Here is a 7,719-nt window from a genome sequence, read left to right as displayed (position 1 = left end):
CTCGCTCTCTCTCTCTCTCTCTCTCGCTCTCTCTCTCGCTCTCTCTCTCTCTCTCTCTCTCGCTCTCTCTCTCTCTCTCTCTCTCTCTCTCGCTCTCTCTCTCTCTCGCTCGCTCTCTCGCTCTCTCTCTCTCTCTCTCTCTCTCTCTCTCTCTCTCTCTCTCTCGCTCTCTCTCTCTCTCTCTCTCTCGCTCTCTCTCTCGCTCTCTCTCTCTCTCTCTCTCTCGCTCTCTCTCTCTCTCTCTCTCTCTCTCGCTCTCTCTCTCTCTCTCTCTCTCTCTCTCTCTCTCTCTCTCTCTCTCTCTCTCTCTCGCTCTCTCTCTCTCTCTCTCTCTCGCTCTCTCTCTCGCTCTCTCTCTCTCTCTCTCTCTCTCTCGCTCTCTCTCTCTCTCTCTCTCTCTCTCTCGCTCTCTCTCTCTCAGTGTGTGTGTGTGCATTTCAGAGACAAATCACGAAGAGTGGAAAATCAGGCTCAGCAGAATTCAGGGACTAGAGAACGGAAAGTCCCTCATGAGTTGGCAGGTTTGGGTTCAGTCCACTTGCATAGTTTTGGCCTTAGCCTGGCCAGCCTGAATTTATTTGATTAGGTACTTTGTCTTCTGTATCAGTTTGATATTTACCAAGGGTGCTGTGACATCAGTGGCCTACTAAAAGTAGAAAATATCTTATTATTTGTGTATTTTTCAATAAATCATCTCAAAGTGCTTACATCACTCAGAACAGCTCTAATAATGAAAACAACAATACAATTAATATTGGTAGGTTGTTGTTGTTGTTTTGCTTTTTTTGAGTTGCTTTTAGGTTGTGAGGGACTTTGTCGACTTAGCCTGACTGAGTCTAGAGCAGGTGTAGCTGAGAGTCATGAGTGGGGCCCCAAAGTGCATACAGTCCTTTAGGTTTGTTGGAACTTCACCAAAGACACCCCTAAAAGTTAGCAGAAGAATTTTAAAAACGACTCTGTATCTAAAATGCAGCATGGGAGAACACTCCCAACACACCTGGTAGCACTTTGTTAAAATATGTTGCATTTTCTAAACACAGCAAAGATCTCATTCAAAGAATGTTAAACAGGACATAAATGCATTTGCAAGTTTCTCATTTGGTTTTTGAGTTTTGGTTTTGTTTGTTGTTTGTTTTTGGTTCTTAAGGAATGTTTTATAAATATGTTTAATATCAAATTCAAATGTCTTTATGTCATGGTAGGCCAGTCCCCTACCTGGAGGCACACACCCACTCCAGACAGGGACTGTACCACTTACCTGCCCCGCTCTCAGTCACCTGCCTTTTAATAGGAGACACCTGCTCCTCATTCTATATCTCCCTATTTATACTCCTACAGGTTCGGAGGGAAAACCATGTGCATTAGCAGACGAGACCACAAGTGCCTGTCCGTGCAACGCTCCTCTGCTCCAGGAGATTTAACATGACTTCTTTTTATTTTTGTTCAAATTACATGGAGAATTAAGAACATATCAGTTCAACCTCGCTTCCTTTGTGCCGCCTACATCACAGAATGCGCAGCCACCAGGAAGCGAAGCGAGTAGCCCTGACTGGGCTCTGCTGGCTATTCAGATGGCGGCGCTGGATCAGCAAAAGCAGGAAATCGGGGAGATCCATTCAATGGTACAGACTCTTGGGCAGTACATCAACTGCCTGGCTGTGAGCCCCTAACGATGAGCGACCCCCCTCGTTAACCCGCCGGTGTCTGAAGGGGTGAAACTCTTGATCGCCACCCCCGAGGTGTACGGTGAAGACCCGGAAACGTGTGAAGGATTCATTGTACAGTGGGAACTCTTTTTTTTGGTTACCAGCCACGACTATCAGACTATGCAAAGGTATCATTTGTGATCTCCAGGCTCATGGGTAAGGCACACGTCTGGGGAGCGGCTTTGGTTACCAATAGTTCGCCATTAATGAACAACTTCTCAGGTTTCTTGCGGGAACTGCAAGTGGTATTCAACCATCCCCGTCAGGGGAGGCTCTGTGGGCAAGCACTGTTGTGCTTGAGGCAGGGACTTAGATCTTCTGTGGACTACGCCATGTAGTTCTGGACCCTGGCCGCGGGGATGCGTTGGAATGAACCCACGCAGATCGACACATTCTTGGGTGGATTAAGGGCAGAACTTCAGACAGAGCTAGCCTGCAAACAGGAGGCTAATATGCTGAACGAGGTGGTACACCTCGCTATAACCTACTACCGCCTCTTGCAGGAGTGATGGCTTCTCCACCGGAATTCGCCACAACAGGAAGTAACCGTAACAGCCAGGTAGACCAACACATCTGACACATCTGAGGAGCCCATGCAGCTGGACGCAGCAGAGGTATGGCCCAGAAAGGGAAAACAAAATAAGGCAGCAATGCGGTGAGTTGCTCCCTGACTTGCTCAATGTTCAAAGTGCTGGTTGAAGTGTCATACAAGGGCCATTTGCTTTCTCCCTCTGCCCTAGTTGACTCAGGGGTTGCTGGGAATGTCATAGACTGGGGTTTTGCGAAGAGGCTGGGGATAAAAGCCATCGCCCTCCCCTCCTTGCTAAGCCTGCAGGCCCTGGATCGGGGCCCAGTAGGCCCTGGCTACGTCCTCTTCGTCAGTGATGGGGAACACACGGAACGGTTCATCCTTTTTTTTTTTTTTTTTTTTCTTCCTACTCTCACCCTCTCACACTAGGTCTGCCGTGGTTACATGCTCACAATCCACAAGTGCTGTGGACCGAAAACCACATCCTGCAGTGGGCGCCATCGTGCAGCTGAAGGTGCTTCCCTAGCAAGGCTGTGCTGCTTAAGGCGACCTCGATAGAGAGCTCCGGAGCAGATAAGCAGGTCCCCATTCCCCAGGAGTACAAGGACATAGCGCAGGTCTTCAATCCCATGAAGGCTACTCAGCTTCCACCTCATTGGGACTGTGCCATTACCCTCAAGGAGGGGGCTGTACCCCCCAGGTTCAGAATCTATCTGCTCTCCCAACAGGAGGAGCGGGCAATGGATCAGTACATCACAGAGGCACTGGAACAAGGGTACATCCGCCCCTCTACCTCTCTGCCATCAGCCGGGGTCTTTTTTGTGAAGAAGAAGGATGGGTCATGTCCTTGGGCATGCATATTCACAGAAAAAATAAACAAAAGGTTCACAAAAGGTTTTATAGCTGCATTTGTCAAGCCTATTGGTCTTGAACAATACCAGAATTATCAGCACTATGGTTTTGTTTTGATGTTTAAAATGATGTTTTGTTGTATTGCTTATTTTAATGGAAAATCCCATGACATGATGAAAGAAGAAAACTCAAAACAAGATGAAACAATAGTGGTATCATTAAAGGCAGAACTATAGTGGAGGCAGAACTAAGTATATCCATATACTTATACATTCTTACATAGTAAGCTTATGAAGTAAATAATAATAGAGGGTGCATGGTGTGTGTATGTGCATGCATGGAAGTCAATATATGCTATGTTATTTGGTGGTTGATGTGTGATATGATGGGTGATGCAATCGGTTTTGTGATTGGTTATGTGGTGTTCTATGTTATGGGCACTGTAATGAGTTGTGATGAGTGATGTGATGTGACGTTTGGAGGATAAGCTGGACGAGGGGCGATGAAACACAGCTTTATTTTTACAAACATGCAAAACATACAACAGCGTCAAATGCTATGCACAGCTTAAACACCAACAACACGTACTACAACACAGGAGACATATATATACACTCAAGATGATTACACATAACACACAACAGGTGGACGACACGAGAGGGCGTGGCAACACAGACAAACACACACACGAACACGTTTGAGGAGGGGGCGGGGCCGTAACGTGACTGAAGAGTTATGTGGTGTTACAGGTCTGCTTTGCTTCCAAAGTTTATGGAATTTTCGCTATAATCAATTCTTTTAAGTTCCTGCAGATTTTTCAGAAACATCTGGCTATCTCCTCACATGGATAAAACTGAATCATTGCTTTAGCAGGATACATATCCAATGCATTCTTCCAGATTCAGCCAAAAGTGTTACAGTAACCATGAGTAACAATGGAGGCTAACAGGCAATGGCATTTCCGGTCCCCCTGCATAAACCACAAATTCTGAAAAATTCATGAACTCAAGAGAAGAATTCAAAAACAAGGACAAAGAACAGATACAGTACCAGTGACCTGCTTTACTCCCACTGTAACAAACACTGCGGGAGAAGATCCAGGACTGCTGTTCTGACCAAGTCAGGAGGTCATGAGGTCAGAGGTACCAACAAGGTGACAAATAGCTTTTAAAAAATCTCCTGGAAGAAAGTTAAAAGAATAAGACAATATTGTCAATGAGTGCCTGTATTTCCACAGCGCATTATATAATTATCTAAAGAGAAATGCTAGCACGTCCGCATTAATTTGAATCATGCTTCAAACAAGGCATATAATCATCTGTCCACTAGTGGCATTCTTTGAAGATGGAGAGGTGTCATCAGGGTTTAAAGAGACAAGCAGGCAGGTCCATCACATACATCTTATACTTAAACACTAAAACAGACAAACACATCACCACGGGTGAGTTAAGGCTTTGCACAGTATGCAAATTCCATGATAGCTTATTGCTGAGCAATAGGGTGTTTTATACACACACACATCTGGGTTATTGATGTGTGTTTCTGATCCAGGTCATTGATGTGTGTTCCTGATCATTGTCTTGCTGAAAGACCCAAGCACAGCCCAGTTTCCTCCTTCTGGGAGAAACAAACAGATTTTCTGCTAAAATGTTCTGGTATTGAATGGAATACACTATGCCATCTTCCTCCACAAGTATCCCTGGGCCACTGGCAGCAAAACAGCACCAAAGCATCAAGCAACAACTGTATTTTTACCATGGTTATGAGGTTGGCTGTGCTCGATCCTTGTTTTTTCTAATTAATAAAATATAGGTAATAAATGCAGTGGTTCTATTGTACTTCCTTAGATCTGTATACTGCAGCAGTATTACCTTTCTGAATGAGGTCGGTCATACAGGGGAACCAAGTTCATGCTGTTTTCCAGAACTGTTCATTAAAAGCTCGTCACCTCATTAAAACATGCACATCTGGATATGATCACCCGCTATAAGGTAGGCCAACACCAGGGCTTTTGCTTTTACTCGGGAAAGAAATATCTTGTTTACAGCTTGTTTGCTAAATGACTTGGGTGTTCCTATTCATCCTTTTGAGTTTATTTAACTAATGTCTTTACTTAAAGACCTTGGGAGTTAAAAACATACATCTATATAATATAGCAATTAGAAACAATTTTACTCAGAGAGATCTAAACTAGACCTAAAACTTTCACAATATAAATGATGTTGTGAAATACTGGTAATAATTTCTGAATTAGCAGAAAGCTGTTCTGGATTGACTGATTGCAGCCTAGCAATAAAGGCACCAGTGTATAATAGTGGGACTTACTTCAGTGTGCCTGTAATACCATACAACCTGTTAGGAGTTGGTCCCCACCCTAACCAGGGTGGGGTTGTTTGTCTCTGGGTGGTGGTTCTCAGTGAACCACTCTCATGTAGGTTCACCGCTCAGATGTAGGGTCGGAGGGATCCTGCTCAGATCAAATGGTGCACATTCTTAGACACTCACACACACCCCACCCCCAAACACCCTCATCCGACACCCCCCCACACACACAAAACACACACCCCTCACACACACACTCACCCTCCCCCCACCAAACACACAGGCACACACACACGTGCATGCACATGCACATATGTCCACATGATCATAAGTCAGTAAGTACAGTGTTTAGTGATATACACAACAACTGATTAGGATGTGATACTGTAGCATGATGCAGTCCTCATCCTGCATGTGATTGTAATGTCCTACCTAATGTCAAATTCTAATTCTAAATTCCCATGTCCTGTCAAACAGTGACAGGTTCACTTTATAAGGAATGTTTTCTTTCTGTGCTGTGTGCATTGCATAGGATGCCTTTTTCATTAATGATCGTGTTCTACTGGGTTAAACCAGGGCCGTATTGCTGAGAGTTCACTCTCAGCAAGTCCTGCTGTCAGTGTGGCTGTTTCTTCCCACAGAATAGAGTTAGAGCTCAGATTGCAACAGTTACGTAAGTCACACACACACAGAGACACGTGTGTGTGTGTGTGTGTGTGTGTGTGTGTGTGTGTGTGTGTGTGTGTTTGAGCAAGGCTGCATAGGAGGGACTTAACTTTTAGGAGTCATATTGCAATGATAGAAGAAAAAGGGTCAGGTATTGCTTCAGTATGGAACAGAACATCATCTTATCAACCACAAGGGGGCATCAGAGAAGAGAGGGAGAGAGAGAGGAAGAACCAGACCGCTGTTGGCAGTCAGAATAAAGTCATTCTTCATATAATGTTGGATGTTGTACTTTTTTTTTCTGCCATTCCTCAATTAGTCCTGAATTAAAAACCATGACACATTTCTCAGGGTTCTTACACTTTTAGTAAATTTACACCTGAGTAAAGTAAACTTTGTAGGTCTACAATTACGATCAGCACAGGTCATTTTCTGACCAAGGGACCAGTGATGACTTTAGAAGACTTGGTTGTTGGATCAGTCCCAACGCAGCATTAACACTGGCACCATAGTGGCAAAGTTTATAAGCTGACTGCGGTCAGAAGCTGAGCATTGATGAAGAGCTGCAATATAAAAAAAGTATTCCTACCCTCTAACCATACACCTAAAAGTGTACCTACCCGATAGGTGTTCAGTAAAGTTGGAAGTAGACATTTAATACTATGCTTTTTGTTCAGGGGAATTTGATTTTTTTTACTTCTAGTGCCTGCTGCAGAGCTGGCACATCCTACCTGAGGGAAACCACCCATGTGACCATGCCACACAAAGAGTGAACAGCGCACTGGCCTGTGTCAACTTCACAGTGCCGAAGATGAAAAGAGAAAAAGATCAATTTAACACCCGATATCTCATCCTGCTCCTGAGTGAACGTAGCAGTCGCCGGGTCTGTCCTGGGTCTGTGTGATGCAGGGTCTTATCACGAGAGCTACAGTGTATACCACACACACCATGTATACACACCCACAGGAACCCCATGTGCCACAGAGCATGCGCCAGATGTGTGTGTGTGTGTTTGTGTGCATGCGTGTGTGTGTTTGTGTTAGCATCTAAAGAGTGTGTGGCATTTGTTTCTTTCTTTGGTTTAGGACATGAGCTCCTTCTCCAGAAATAGGTCACCTTTATTGCGGATATGTTAAAGTTTGACCTACTAGGGTAAGTACTTGTGTTTTAAGCAAGGAGAGGGAGGGGTTTTGTACACAGCATTTATATACAGCTTCTATACATGAGACAAAAGGAGACACAAAAGAAGGAGACATGTGGACCCATGTCTTCTTGCTCCCGCCACTGCAAAACAGTCAGAGAAAACACACACACACACACACACACACACACACACACACGTACACACACACGCACACACACACGTACACACACACACGCACGCACGCGTACACACACACACACACACACGTACACACACACACGCACGCGTACACACACACACACACACACGTACACACACACACGCACGCACGCGTACACACACACACACACACGTACACACACACAGACACACACACGTACACACACACACACGCGTACACACACACACACACACACACACACACACACACACACGTACACACACACGCGCGCGTACACACACACACACACACGCACACACACAGAAAAACTGGCACTCGG

Source organism: Electrophorus electricus, chromosome 11 (genome assembly GCF_041902795.1).
Source record: "Electrophorus electricus isolate QZ-2024a chromosome 11, ASM4190279v1, whole genome shotgun sequence".
Lineage (NCBI taxonomy): Eukaryota > Metazoa > Chordata > Actinopteri > Gymnotiformes > Gymnotidae > Electrophorus > Electrophorus electricus.
This window is presented reverse-complemented; position numbering follows the sequence as displayed.